The sequence below is a fragment of the Falco punctatus genome, assembly GCF_963210335.1.
Source record: "Falco punctatus genome assembly, chromosome: 5".
Taxonomy (NCBI): domain Eukaryota; kingdom Metazoa; phylum Chordata; class Aves; order Falconiformes; family Falconidae; genus Falco; species Falco punctatus.
Window position 1 is genome coordinate 16,616,333 of NC_137584.1, and position 13,435 is coordinate 16,629,767.

General features: G+C 38.5%; 1 protein-coding gene across 13 annotated transcripts in view; it reads left to right on the forward strand.

Moving 5' to 3' along the window:
- LGSN (lengsin, lens protein with glutamine synthetase domain) overlaps window positions 1–13,435 on the forward strand; it is a 126,456-nt gene that overhangs the window by 5,941 nt on the left and 107,080 nt on the right. The gene's annotated exons all lie outside the window — the stretch shown is intronic.

Below are 13,435 nucleotides of genomic sequence, written 5' to 3' on the forward strand. Positions count from 1 at the left end.
ACAACTGGGAGATCAGGCCCAGCCAGCGTGGGTTTGTGAAAGGCAGGTCCTGCTTGACTAACCTGATTTCCTATGACAAAGTAACCTGCCTAAAGGATGAGGGAAAGGCTGTGGATGGTGTCTACCTGGACCTCAGTAAAGCCTTTGACACAGTTTCCCACAGCATTTTCCTGGAGAACCTGGCTGCTTGTGGCTTGGACGGGTGTATTCTATGCTGGGTTAAAAGCTGCCTGGACAGCCAAACTGGAAGAGCGGTGGTGAATGGAGTTACATCCAGCTGGTGACAGGTCACAAGTGGTGTTCCCCAGGGCTCAGTACTGGGGCTAGTTCTGGTTAATATCTTTATTGGCAATCTGGACAATGGGATCAAGTGCACCCTCAGTAAGTTTGCAGACACCACCAGGTTAAAGGGGGAGTGTTGATCAGGAAGGCTCTGCAGAGGGATCTGGACCGATGGGCTGAGGCCAATTGCATGAGGTTCAACAAGGAGAAGTGCCAGGTCCTGCACTTGGGTCATAACAAGCCCCAGAAATGCTACAGGTTTGGGGAAGAGTGGCTGGAAAGCTGCTGGGTGGAAAAGGACCTAGGGATGCCTGCCAACAGCCGACTGAACATGAGCCAGCTGGGGTGGCCAAGAAGGCCAATAGCATCCTGGCTGGTATCAGAAACAGTGTGGCCAGCAGGACAAGGGAAGTGATTGTCCCCCTGTACTCAGCACTGGTGAGGCCACACTTCAAGAGGGATGTAGAGGTGCTGGAGCGTGTCCAGAGAAGGGCAACAAGGCTGGTAAAGGGTCTGGAGCACAGGTCTTATGAGGGGTGGCTGAGGGAACTGGGTTGTGGATGAAAGGAGGCTTAGAGGGGACCTTATTGCTCTCTCCAACTACCTGAAAGGATGCTGTAGGCAGGGGGGGAAGGTCTCTTTGCCCAAATGACAAGCGACAAGTAAAGAGGAAACAGCCTCAAGCTGCACCAGGGGAGGTTTAGATTGGATATTGGGAAAAATTTGTTCACTGAAAGGGTGGTGAAGCATTGGAACAGGCTGCCCAGGGAGGTGGTGGAATCACCATCCCGGAGGTGTTTAAAAAATGTGTAGATGCAGTTGGTGCTTAGGGATGTGGTTTAGTGATGGACTTGGCAGTGCTGGGTTATGATTGAACTCAATGAACTTAAAGGTCTTTTCCAACCTAAATGGTTCTATGGTTCTATGTTTCTGCCCTGTGTTCAAGTTTCACTCAATAGTGCAGTCAAGAAGCTTGTTCTGTTTCCATGGCCTGGGCCTGCTCAGTCACAGCATACATTTGAGCACTGCACTGCTGGCATATAGTACGTAAAGAACGCTGTTGTAGTGGAAGATTCATGAAACAGACCTGTGCTTTGTGCTAGAGAGGGGAACCTTTCTGCTGTGGCAATTCTGTGCTGATGTGCTGGAGCTGTATTTGATGTGTTTGTGGCTTTGAGTGGAATGAAGTGGTTGAAGAGTGATACAGTATTAAGATTATTACTGGAAATTTATGTGTGTTGCTCTAGCACATTATCAAAACTGAGGCTTTACAGTGGATTCTTAATATTTGTTTGGTTTCTTTGGTCATGCATATTTATAAAAAATTCTCTGAATTCATTATAAGGATTTAGCACAGACCTTTTCACCAATTAATGTAAATGAGCACTTCATGTGCAATGTGTAGTGTGCTAAAGGTTTCTGGTGTAGCATCATGATCTTGGGCTGGATCTTGTCCTTGTGATTTAGTGATAATGAAAGTTGTTTTCCATTTTCATCTTCTAAAACTGCTCTTAGAAGAGAAGGTAATTTCAGTTTCTTTGTAGTACTCTGATAAGATGCATTGGCTGTGGACTGTTAAAGGGAGTAGAAAACTACTACTGATGCTTCACAAATGCAACCAAACATTGAGAAATGCTTTTTCAGTTGTTTATTGGGAAAATTCAGTGAATTCCTCATGTTGTTTCTGTCTGTTCAATAGAACATTTGTATCTATAATGTATTTTATGCCAAATATGTGTTAAAACTTTGGAGATCTGCTAAAGAATGATTTTTCATGACTGAAGAAGTCATGATCTTGTATGGACACATGCTGTAATCATCACTTGGCAGGTTTAACATTCATAATTGGCACTTAGGCAATATGTAATCCAAGTAGATGGTATTTCAGTATTACAGGAGTAATCCTAAAGATGAATCATTTAAAAAAAATTTGCACAATGTTGCTCACAAGTAAGGTTTCTGTGGTTACGTGCTTTTACAACAAATCTACTTGTTTATTTCTATTGAAGTAATTAAGCCTATACATTAGGAAAGTTGGGCCTTTTTGATTTCATTTAAGTTGGATTTTCTCCAGACACTCTTTTTGGAACAGTCCAATGGTCTGACAGTCTGGATATATCACAGTGTTTATCTCAGCAAGCTGTTCGAGCTGACAGCCTGGGGGAATATTTCCTTAAGATATGTTCGAGGGAGAACAGGGACAACAAACAGAGCCTTTGGCGCTAATAGCACTTTCCATATTTGCTGTGACTGTGTATGTAGGAAATTGTGGTGTAAAGATGCTATACAGCTGCTGTTACAAAACTGCGGTCTAATCCTGATTTTTTTTTTTGTTACTGTCTTTCAATGCTACCCATGAAGACTGCTAAACTGGTACTTTAATAATAATATCGTTGAGCTTTTAATTGCAATTACAATAGCATACAGCAATTACAAGGACTTGTAACTATTCCCTTTTGAAAAGATTTTTTGGATAAGTGTGAAAATTCATTTACGTTTTTGCTCTAAAATGTTAACCGCAGATTTTGTTGCCTTGCGCTGTTAATGCTGTAGCCAAAACTAAACAGTGATCTCTGCTCAATCTGTTCAGATTACTGCAGCTATCAGCCACTTATTGCCTGTTCAGCATCCTCTCCACACTACTCCTGATTTTTCCCCTCCGTTGGTAGGGAGGCATGTTCATTGATGTTTTTTTCTGGGAGTTTTTTGTGCAGCAAAATACCAACAAATTATCAAGACAGGAAAACTTTACAGGTCCACTTGTATAACTCACTGTGTTCTTCTGTCAACTGATAGGCTGTACTGCCACTCAACTCAAAGCTTGTCTTGTCATCTACTGATGGAATTTCATTACTGTTAAAAAATGTTGCCTTTGATTTAATTCTGAGATTTGAATTAAAAAATAGAAGATAGAAGCCAAAGCTGGTAACAAGAGCTCTGTTGCAGTTCTATCCCATGCTCAAATAGAAGCTTATATCATTAAATGACAAAATTATTATACAGGAAGGAAATTTAGAACATGTTCTAGAAATAATATATATTATCATATTTTCTTGTCAGGCATACATGTCCTTTTGTTACTTCCTTGCTTAGTAAACATTTCTCTTTTGTATAGTACTATAATCATCAGTGTATTAGAAAAGATACACCTGTACTCAATTTAACAGGAAAAACAAATCACTTGGAAACCAAAATATGTGTAATCTTATGATCAAAAGCTCACAAACACAGAGAAATTAACTAGTATTATAAATTGAGAAAATCATATATATTTGAAAAATCAAGATGGAAGCTGTAAGCCAGTACAAGGCAAAGATTAGTAATTTTTTTTATTTCTTGGAAGAAAAAAAAATAGCAGCTTTTCTGTTTGGTTTTAAACAAGAAGCATCTGAGAAGTACCAGCCTCCATGATGCGGTGCCGAGATTATTTTGAATCTCTTAATTTCCTTTGCCTTTTGCTTGAGTAAAATGGTTCAGCAAATTAAAGGTATGCTAAGTCTTTGTCATAAAAAAGGACTTCTGTCTGGTGTTGCAGTGGGTAGACTGTATCAGGCTATCAATAAACGTGCACTTTTTGCAACACTGATGTTCAGATGGTGTTTTAGGTCTTAGTCTGCCAGATGACTCTGTACCAGCCTTTGCTATGTGTGTAATTAAATTGTCTTTTGCCAGGGCTTGCACAGTCAAAATATTACTTTAGCCAGCAGTCATGTAAGACTGTTGGCCAAAATAATACCGACCAAACTAATAATAGGGACCTGTACCCTATTGAGAATATGATGACTAAATACATTTTAGTTTGCTTGTGCAGGTTTCTTTATGCAGAAGGGCCTCCTTTGTACCCCTTCTGGGTACAGAAGGGTTACTTCATCCTCTTCTGCCATTGCAAATATTGTTAAGACTTTCTGAATTACTTGTTATGACCTATTCAGTAAGACTTAGCGTTAGCTCTACAGCTTTCTCCTCAGTTTCCCTCCATTCCAAAGGGCAGCTTCATGAATATGAGTTTCGCTGTATATATAAAAGGGTGCCATGCACCACCACCCTTTTACATTTTTCAAATTAGTAGTTCTGAACCTGCCATCAAGTCTAAACCCAGGGAGTGTAATATTGTTGCAGCTGATAGTGGTGGTATGTGTTCTCAGCAGTGCAAGCTGTAGACATATGCATCTCAGCAATAATCTTATTTTCTGAAACTAGCTATTCAACATGTTTCTGATGCCCCTCGGGTAACTTTTTCTAATAAGAGTTAGCATCTCCACACCAAGAAGAGTGTGACACATTTGTTTCTTCATCTGTTTAGATGCAAAATTCTGGAGCCACTGCAACTATTCCCTATCTGTGTTTAAATATTCTCATTGTACAGTTGCACAATTCCTGCCTGAAATACTACTGTATACTTGGGGATAGAGTAACAATTGCAGCAGCTTCCATGGCCGTCCAGTTTGTCATGAAAATACTATGGTAGTCATTTCTTTGATTTTCAGCATCAGCTTGCATTCCAGTGTTGTCCAAAATGCATGAAGCAACACATGGATATCGCCATCATAACATAAACACTTAGAATAGGGGGCAGCATGTTTAATGTGTCTGATGTGCCAGTGGCAAATAGTAAGAGCTATAACGGCTGGAAGTACCCTGCATGTGTATGGTGGCAAGCTAAAATAACTAATGTCCTTAAAGCCATAAAGGAAAAGTAATCTGTTTGCTTATTTCCTAGAGACACACCACTCAGAAGAGCACTAGGTAAACTGGGGTATACCATCATAACCACTGGAATACGCAAGCGCACCAGTGAGTATTCAGGATATACTTAGTTTAGGGAATTGTAGATAATTGGAGGTAGTTTGGTTTAAGGTTGCCTGCACAGATGTGAAAATATCTCTTTTGTAGACATACCCACTGTAGATAATCATACACAGTGAAACTCATGTCCTTGAAGCTGCCCTTTGGAATGGAGGGAAACTGAGGAGAAAGCTGTGGAGCTAACGCTGTCTTACTGAATAGGTCACAACAAGTAATTCAGAAAGTCTTAACAATATTTGCAATGGCAGATGTAGAGCCAATATTTCTTGCAGACTCAAAAGATTTCAATATGCCAAAAGAAACTTAATGCAAAGTCCTCCTAGTTAGTAGAAAAAAATTCTTAGGATACAGACAAGACAAATGTAAAACAATATTTTTTTTTTTCTGCAGTGTTTTAGAATAACTAAAGAAGCTTAGAAACAGACTCATATTTTCACTGCACAAAGTATGCTTTTTAAAGAAACCAGATTCTAAAATTTATTGCCATGTTTCATGTAGTTTGTAATTTTATTTGAAATTCCAGTTTTAAAATAAATTCCTTTGTAGAAAACATTCAAAATTCCAAAACTTCTACGCATCAAGACACCTTTCAAGATTTAATTTTATTTAATCATTTGTAAGCAAGTAAGAAACAGTCTGGAGACATTTTCAAAAGTCTGGGCATGGGATATCAGAACTCTGCAGACGCTGTTCCTGAGGATTAATGTTACAAACTTTGGAGTGAACCCCTGAAAGCAAGTGTGTTATGCTGCTCAGTGGATGCAGATAAAAGCCTGACAACCTCTGCTGCCTGTGTAATCGGGCTCACGAGGCAGCTGTGTGAGGCATGCATTTTCTGAGGCCTCTCAACCCGTTAGTGATTCGGTAAGTCTGGACTTGAAAAGAAGCTCTCAGAACTGGGCACTGTTTGTACAAGATAAAAGCTACCAATCTCTGATTTGACTGAAATGCAGTGAAAGGTAATGCAGGAATCATGGTACCTTTTTTGAAGGTACCATTGTGAATACAGCTGGCCATAAATACTTTTCCACTGTTCATATTTTGAGGCTTTTTTACTGTGCTATTTTCCATTTTTATGTACTTTTACTATCTGTTTTTAGGAAAGAGTGATACCCCACTTTAGTCTTCTTTCAGAAAATAGCCTGAAACCTTTATTCAGGTTTTACTTTGCTTTATTGGGGCACATTCCCACATACGAAAGTAATTTTGGAAACAAAGAAATACAATTTCATCTTTGATTAAGAGCTGAGCAGGAGGTAAGTTTTGCTTTTGGAAGTTGGCCTTTAGTTTTACGAAAAAAAGATTATTTTTCAAAAGCATCTAAGTCATCTCAGAACATACATTTTCAAGGCAATAGTCACTTGGGTATGCCCAGCTTTAAAATAGTTCCAACGTAAAGGGATTCACACCCTTAATTAGATGTTAGAGATTCCTGTTCAAAACATGAGAAGAACTAGGAGACTAAGAATGGAATCAGTAGGAGTCAGCACAGCTCACTGGGAGATACAGCAGACAACAAATGTAGAGGAGAGGAATTAAATAACTCGGCCAGCTCTTGGGGGATGAGGCTGACTTTCTTTAGTCAGGCTGCAATCAAAACAAAGGAAGAAAATAGGCAAATACGGGGGTAAAAGTTCTTGAACATAACCATGAAACTAATGTTTTTAAAAAGTAAAACATTTTAAAAGCGTTTTATGGCTTCTAAGAAAACTTACTAAAAATGCTGATTAGTTAAGAAAAAGGAAGAGGTATCAGTGCAGCCTGCAGGTGAAGAAAACGATCAGCAAAGTACATGGCTACTCCAGTCAATTCGTAAATACATTTCAGCCTGTGCAGCACCGTCAGCATCATACTGCTTGAAACAAATTAATGTTTTCATTTATCTCCTTATCCATCATAGTCATGAACATAAAAAAAAAAAGTTCCTACCAATAATCTTCGTGTTCACACACTTGCCTCGCTCAAATCCATTCATTCTTTAGAAACTAAAGCAGCGTGCATTCTTCATTGCTACAGTTATACATATATCTTAAATACTTTTGTATACTGCTTTCTCTACTTGCTGAGTACAATTTCTTTTATTTTTCAGGATTTTCACTTACCTGTGTTTGACAACCCTTCCTTCTGCTTTTTCTCTGCTGACATTACAGGGATCAATTAATAGTAACAATATGGTTTTCTTCATCTTATTTGCCACAAGACTATGTATTTATTTTTTCTTTATTCCTGTAATCTCAGTCCAGTATCCTGTGTACCAGGCTACCTTAATATTCTTTAGAATGTTCTTCAAGGGTTACAGTTTTCAACCTCAGAAGTAGAGGTAAAAATTTTATTATTTCCCCCTGCTGAATGCTCAGGAATACAATTTTGTATTTAGTCTTAGGTTTTCCTCTCCCTTATGCTCTATATTTCTCCTATACTGTCTTTATCAAGTTTCCCTGGCCTGAGCTGTCCATTCCTGCCTACCTGTTTGTACACTTTGTGTTCTGTCTTCTGCCCTGTTGTTATATGGCAAAAATGGTATAAAATGTTGTCTTCAAAGTAATTGTCATTGCTTTAATAAAGTGACTTGCAAGAAATTTCATTAATCTGGTGTTGCATTAGATAAGATACTGTGTAAAACAGGAAACAAAATTATAAATGGAGAAGACACTAATCAGAGGACTGAGTTGTAACACAGCAAATTTATACATTGGTATTCACACAAATTCAGACATTTAACTCAAGCTAAATCAGAATCATTTCCCTCCAAGTGGAAAAACAGTCACCTAACTTTGGGCTGCATTTAGAAACTCATTTAGAAACTGTAGTAGGATACATGCCATGCCACTTTTGCCACCATGAGTTAGGTGTCAAATATGAGTTAGCGGTTTAGGCTTCCTCTATAATTCATAGCGAAAGAGAACCCCTTCTAGAGGGTAATTGATCCTGTTCTGAAATAAGTGTTTAAGACAGGGTAAGTTGTTTTTCAGCAGTATTTCTCTTGACTGTAGAGAAAGAATGAACAATTAGAGTAAGTACCTGTATTTCAAACTGGTCATGTGAGGTAACATGAATCCTGTCCCCCATGAGCTGTATAAACTCCCCCATAGTTTATAACAGACTCACAGAGTGGTTAAGGTTAGAACGGACCTCTGGAGGTCATCTTGCTCAAGCAGGGTTACCTAGAACCAGTTGCCTAGATCCATGTCCAGCTGGCTTTTAAATATCTCCAAGGATGGAAACTCTCCAAGCTCTCAGTGCTCAGTCACCCTCACAGTAAAGCAGTGTTTCCTGATGTTCAGGTGGCACCTCCTGTATTTCGGTTTGTGCCATTGCCTCTGGTTCCGTCAGTGGGCACCACTGAAAAGAGCCTGACTCCATTTTCTTTACACCCTCTGTTCAGGTATTTATATACATTGATGAGATCCCACTGAGCCTTCTCTTCTCCAGGCTTGACAGTCCCAGTTCTCTCAGCCTGTCCTCATAAGGGAGATGCTCAGTCCCTGAACTCTCGTTCGGCTCCTTACCCATCCCCAGGCAGAGCTCCACGCACTCCAGCTGCTCTTTCACATAAAGAGCAATTCCCCCTCCTCATCGTCTTAGCTGTCCTTCCGACACAGCATGTCTCCCTCCATCCCATATGACTCCTTAGTATTCAAATGGCTAATTTTTTAGATTGGTGAAATCATAGGATTGGCAATAATGTAAGACTATTCAACAACACACAGCTTCTGATAATAAATATTTCCACATCTGTTTAATTATAGTCCTATTTGTAGTACTTGTTAGCTTTCTGTTAGTATTTATTCATGCTGAAGTGTACACATTCAGTGAGTCAAACTGTGTGTAGTATTTTAAATTAGCGGCTATAAATATTAAAAAGAATTGTCCCTTTTAACTGTAATAGTAAGTAATATTTCAAGCAAAAAAACCCCAAACAAACCACCACCTAAAAGTAAAGGGAAAATTATAAAATTACATTGTAATACCCTGAATGCATCTAATGCTTACCATCCTATAGCACTTAATACAGTGATAAGCAAACAATAACTGTACTGAAGTGAAGCTGTTTCTTTGCATTATAAGTCTCCCCAACAGCTTGTGATAGGAAGAAAATAAATGACCTTTGTGTTCTGTGGAAGCTGTAGAATTTATGTGGGGTTGGGTGTCATGCCAAAAGTGATACTCCAGGTCTTGCCAGTCTAGAGTGACGTGGACTCCCCTTATCAATGGCTTTAGCTTATCACTCATCTGAAAAAATTACCCCATCAATATCTAAAGCCATACTAGGTGTCTGTCTTAGTTCTGAGTCAGAGGAAAGCACATCTTCTGAGTCATCAGTATCTGTTCCCATACTCTGCCTGATGTTTTACTTTGAGTTGTGCTACGTATCACCTAGACCTTAATCTACTTAGCTTGTGAAAAACAATAGAATTACAGCACAATCAAATATGACTATTGATAAATATATTCAGTCAGTTGACACAATGCATCTACTGTTGCACAGGACACGATTTTCTACCTTCTGCAAGATTTCAATACATTCTCTTAACTCATCATCCTGAATTTAAACAATGACACTGTATTTAAAATATTGAGTTAAAATGACAGGTAGAGTACTTGTGAGCCCTAAGAACATGTGCTCATATTTCAAATTTCACAGTTGAATCTATTTCAAATGAACTTGTAATCTTTAAGCCTGTGAGAGAAATTTCTGCTTTTGCTAAGATGAAAACCAGACTGATCCCTTCTGAAGGACAGGAGATCAGAGAAAAACAGAGCTAGCTAAGAACCTCAGGAAGTCACCCAATCCATTTTCCTGTCCCAAAGAGTTATGTATCGGTGCATGTCACTTCTAACAGATGCTTTTCTAATTTGTCCTGACTGTGCTCCAATATTTGAGATACTACAACCTCTTAGACATCTGGTTTAGTTCTTTGTTATCCTTACCTTTAAAACACTTCGAAACCATAAGGAACAGGACACATCATAATTGCATTTTTACAGCATTACAAGGTTCATTTGACCTGAAAAGGTGTATGCATTTTTTAGGAGAGCAAAATCAATGAAGGGCCTCACGTGGTTTCCAAATACAACTATGTTGCAGTATTGGCCTAATATTGCAGGGTCAGGGCACTTGTTAAGGACTACAAGACCTTAATTTTAATCCTCTTTTCCATCTTCTGGGATCTGAGCCTGCATCTCTCAGAAGACTCCTTAATCCTCAGACTGTGCTGTGTCTTCAGTATATAGCGAGTGATTAAGGCATCTCAATCTCTCCTGTTACTCTTCTACTCTCTAACAAGATGTAAAAACCTTTGTGAAAACGTGAGTGTCATACCCATTAGTTGTCTACATTGTTACTCTTTTGGTCTCTGACTCGCTAATCCATAGTGGAACAATATCATCAGTGGTCCAGGATAGACCAGTGATTAAAGAAACAGGTTTTAAGTTAGGTCTGACTGTTTCTGGATAATGGTTTAAACAGAAGGCTCAAACATTTTGGGATAGTGCATTGACAACTATTGATTTATTTCTTATTGCTGGATTTAAAAGAGCAAGGAGGTATAGTGTATTTTAAACATATTTTAAGCAATTCAGCGTAATACAAGGCTGGATGCTAAAAGGCTGGCAATGAGATTAATGTCAATTTAGAAGGGACAAATCCCTAGACTGTAGGGTTAATGAAGCTCTGTGCTGTGAATATACTTGACCTGAACTATGGACCTAACTTTGGTTGATGTGACACAGATAAAGGAATTTGGATTCTGGTTACTGCCTTCCAATGGAGGCATTCAGTCAAATGGAATCCTTGTCTTCTGCTGCTTATCTAAAAGGTGCAATAGCTCAGTCTTTAAACATTAATTTAAAAATACTGTTTCAACCATACATGATGTTGAAATAAAAGATTTCAAGTATGATTTTGAACAAAGAGTTTACATTTGTCATGCCTTTTAACAGGAAATACAGACCTTAGAAAGCACCATTTCCCACACATTTTGATACCTGTAATAAGTGATGTTTCAGTAGCTAGTCATCTGGTTAAAAATGCAGACTTGCTCGGTGATTGCCTTGGTTTTCAGTTAATATACCCATAACTTATAAGGGCTAAACCTGATCTTTTAAAATGTATTTCCAAATATAGTTAAATATTTTAAATAGCAAATTATTTTTTCCCCAGTTTACATTTCATTTTAGACTTACTACACTATTTTTTTTTGCCAAATCTGTTTTCACTTGCATTTACTGTTTCCAGGTCTGAGATGGCTGCTTCAGCCCTGTGTTCTGCGCATTTTGTGCTGACTTGACATTGCTAATAGTGGGGTTATTAAGTAAGCAAGCCAGACGCTGTATGTGGAGAAAAAAAAGATGAAATCCAGTAGCAATAATTGCCTTGCAGCCTTGGATATGGGTGACATGACCCCCCAAAAGCAAATCTTTTCAGTTTGGGTTTTCTTACTCAGGAGGAGGACAATGGAAGGAACCTATTACTTCACAGCACTTCAGACACAGCTTCAGTAGTTTTATAGAGCAACTCATGGACTGTCTGCCTAAACTGTTGCTGGAGTTCTATAGACCTAGGTTTCTTCTGAAATTAAGCCTTCAGTGCCTTCAGTCACTTTGCTCCAGAGTACATATTTGCCCCTTATCCTGCTTTAGTTGGTCCAAGTCCTTTCTTGAAGTTAGACACCTGAAACAGGATGCAGTACTCCGTTTAAGCATCTGTCCATGCCTGTGAGAGTAGAAACGCTACTTCATATTGCATTGTCTGCAACACTGTTGTTTACGTAACCTAGTATGGCTTACTTTTTGACAATAGTAAGACACTGTTGATTCACCTTGGTTTATGAACCACAGTGACTCCCAGATTATTTTTTAAAGACCTTCTGCCTAGTCATCTTGCAGTTGTACTTTTGGTAAACCCTAAACAGAATAATACCTTGAACTTGTTTTCTTTTTTTTTCTTGCATTGATTTTTTCTCCAGTTTGTTCAAGCATCCAAATTCTAATTCTGTCATTCAATCTGCTTATATACTCTCCAAACCTAATATAAAATACAACTGTAATAAATTACTCTTTTATTTGATAATCTAATTTACTGGTTACACATTATTGAGTAGTACTAGATGTAAGGAAAAATTCTGTGGTCTTATACTCAGTCATCCCTCCCTTTGGACAATGAACTATTAATTTTAAATTTTCTTTTAAAAAATAGTTAAAATAGTTTCCCAGGTGCTTTTGTACCTGTCTTACTTTAGTTTCATCAAGATATTTTACTTTGATTGCTTGAAATAAAGTCTCATGGAAGTATAAAAAAAATTTTACAAGTTAATACATAGGATCATTTCTGCTTCCCTCCTGTCCACAAGGTCTATTGCCTGGTTTAGAAGATTAATTGGCTTAATGCAAAGGATTCCTTACAGATAATCTCTTAGGCTATCCCTTAAAGACCTTCAACTTGTTTGGTTATTTATTGCAGCATTTTTCTGAGAATTGCAGTTGGCTGACTGGTTCATAAATTCCTAATTCCCTCTCTTCTTCCTTTTAAGATGTGTTGTAATTCTTTCTGGTACCTTATTTACTGCCTACAGATAATGTGTCAATTAGGAAATTCTCTAGAAAACATGGATTTGAGCTTGAAGATGAATTTTAAACCCGAGGCAGTCCTTCCCTTAGCAGTGTGTTAACTTCTGGGCAGTTATGCAGAAACCGTTCCATTGCAGTCTAGAAGGAAAGCAATAAATCTGGATCCAGTCTACTCTCAAGCAAGAATTCATGACTGTGGATCACGAGTGGACAGGAATGCCTTACGGTTGTCTGGCATTACATGCAGCATTTCTGGACAGGATGCATTTCAGACATGTCAGTATCCTTGGGATTTTTTATTGTCTAGGCAGCAGGGTATCAAATTTTTGGGTTGTCATTCTAAGTCACATACTGCTCTGTGCTATATATGTCATATGGATGCCAAATCCTTGGTTTTGAAACTCCTGGGATTAAGTGTTTAAATATTTGTATTGGGTCTCTCTTCAGATCTTCTTTGAATAGAGGATGCAATCTGATTTTAGGCTAAGGGTTTCCAGCTGAAAATAACCAGGGGGTGGGAGGGCACAAGAACAAACTGTATTGGAAAGACAGGTGCAGTACAGTCTTAGGAACAGACTGGATAGGCACTATGTTGAGCTTTCAGAGGGAAGAACTGTCTTGACTATAGGCTTACTGGGTTTTGCTGCCTTTTTGCAAGATTAATAGCATCTCTCTCAAAAAAAAGTCAAAGTGGAAAAAGAGTACATGTGTAGGGCAATTCCCTTGCAAGGGGAAATATCTCTTTACAAGCTCCCAAAGCTCCCAGTATGCTTTTTGG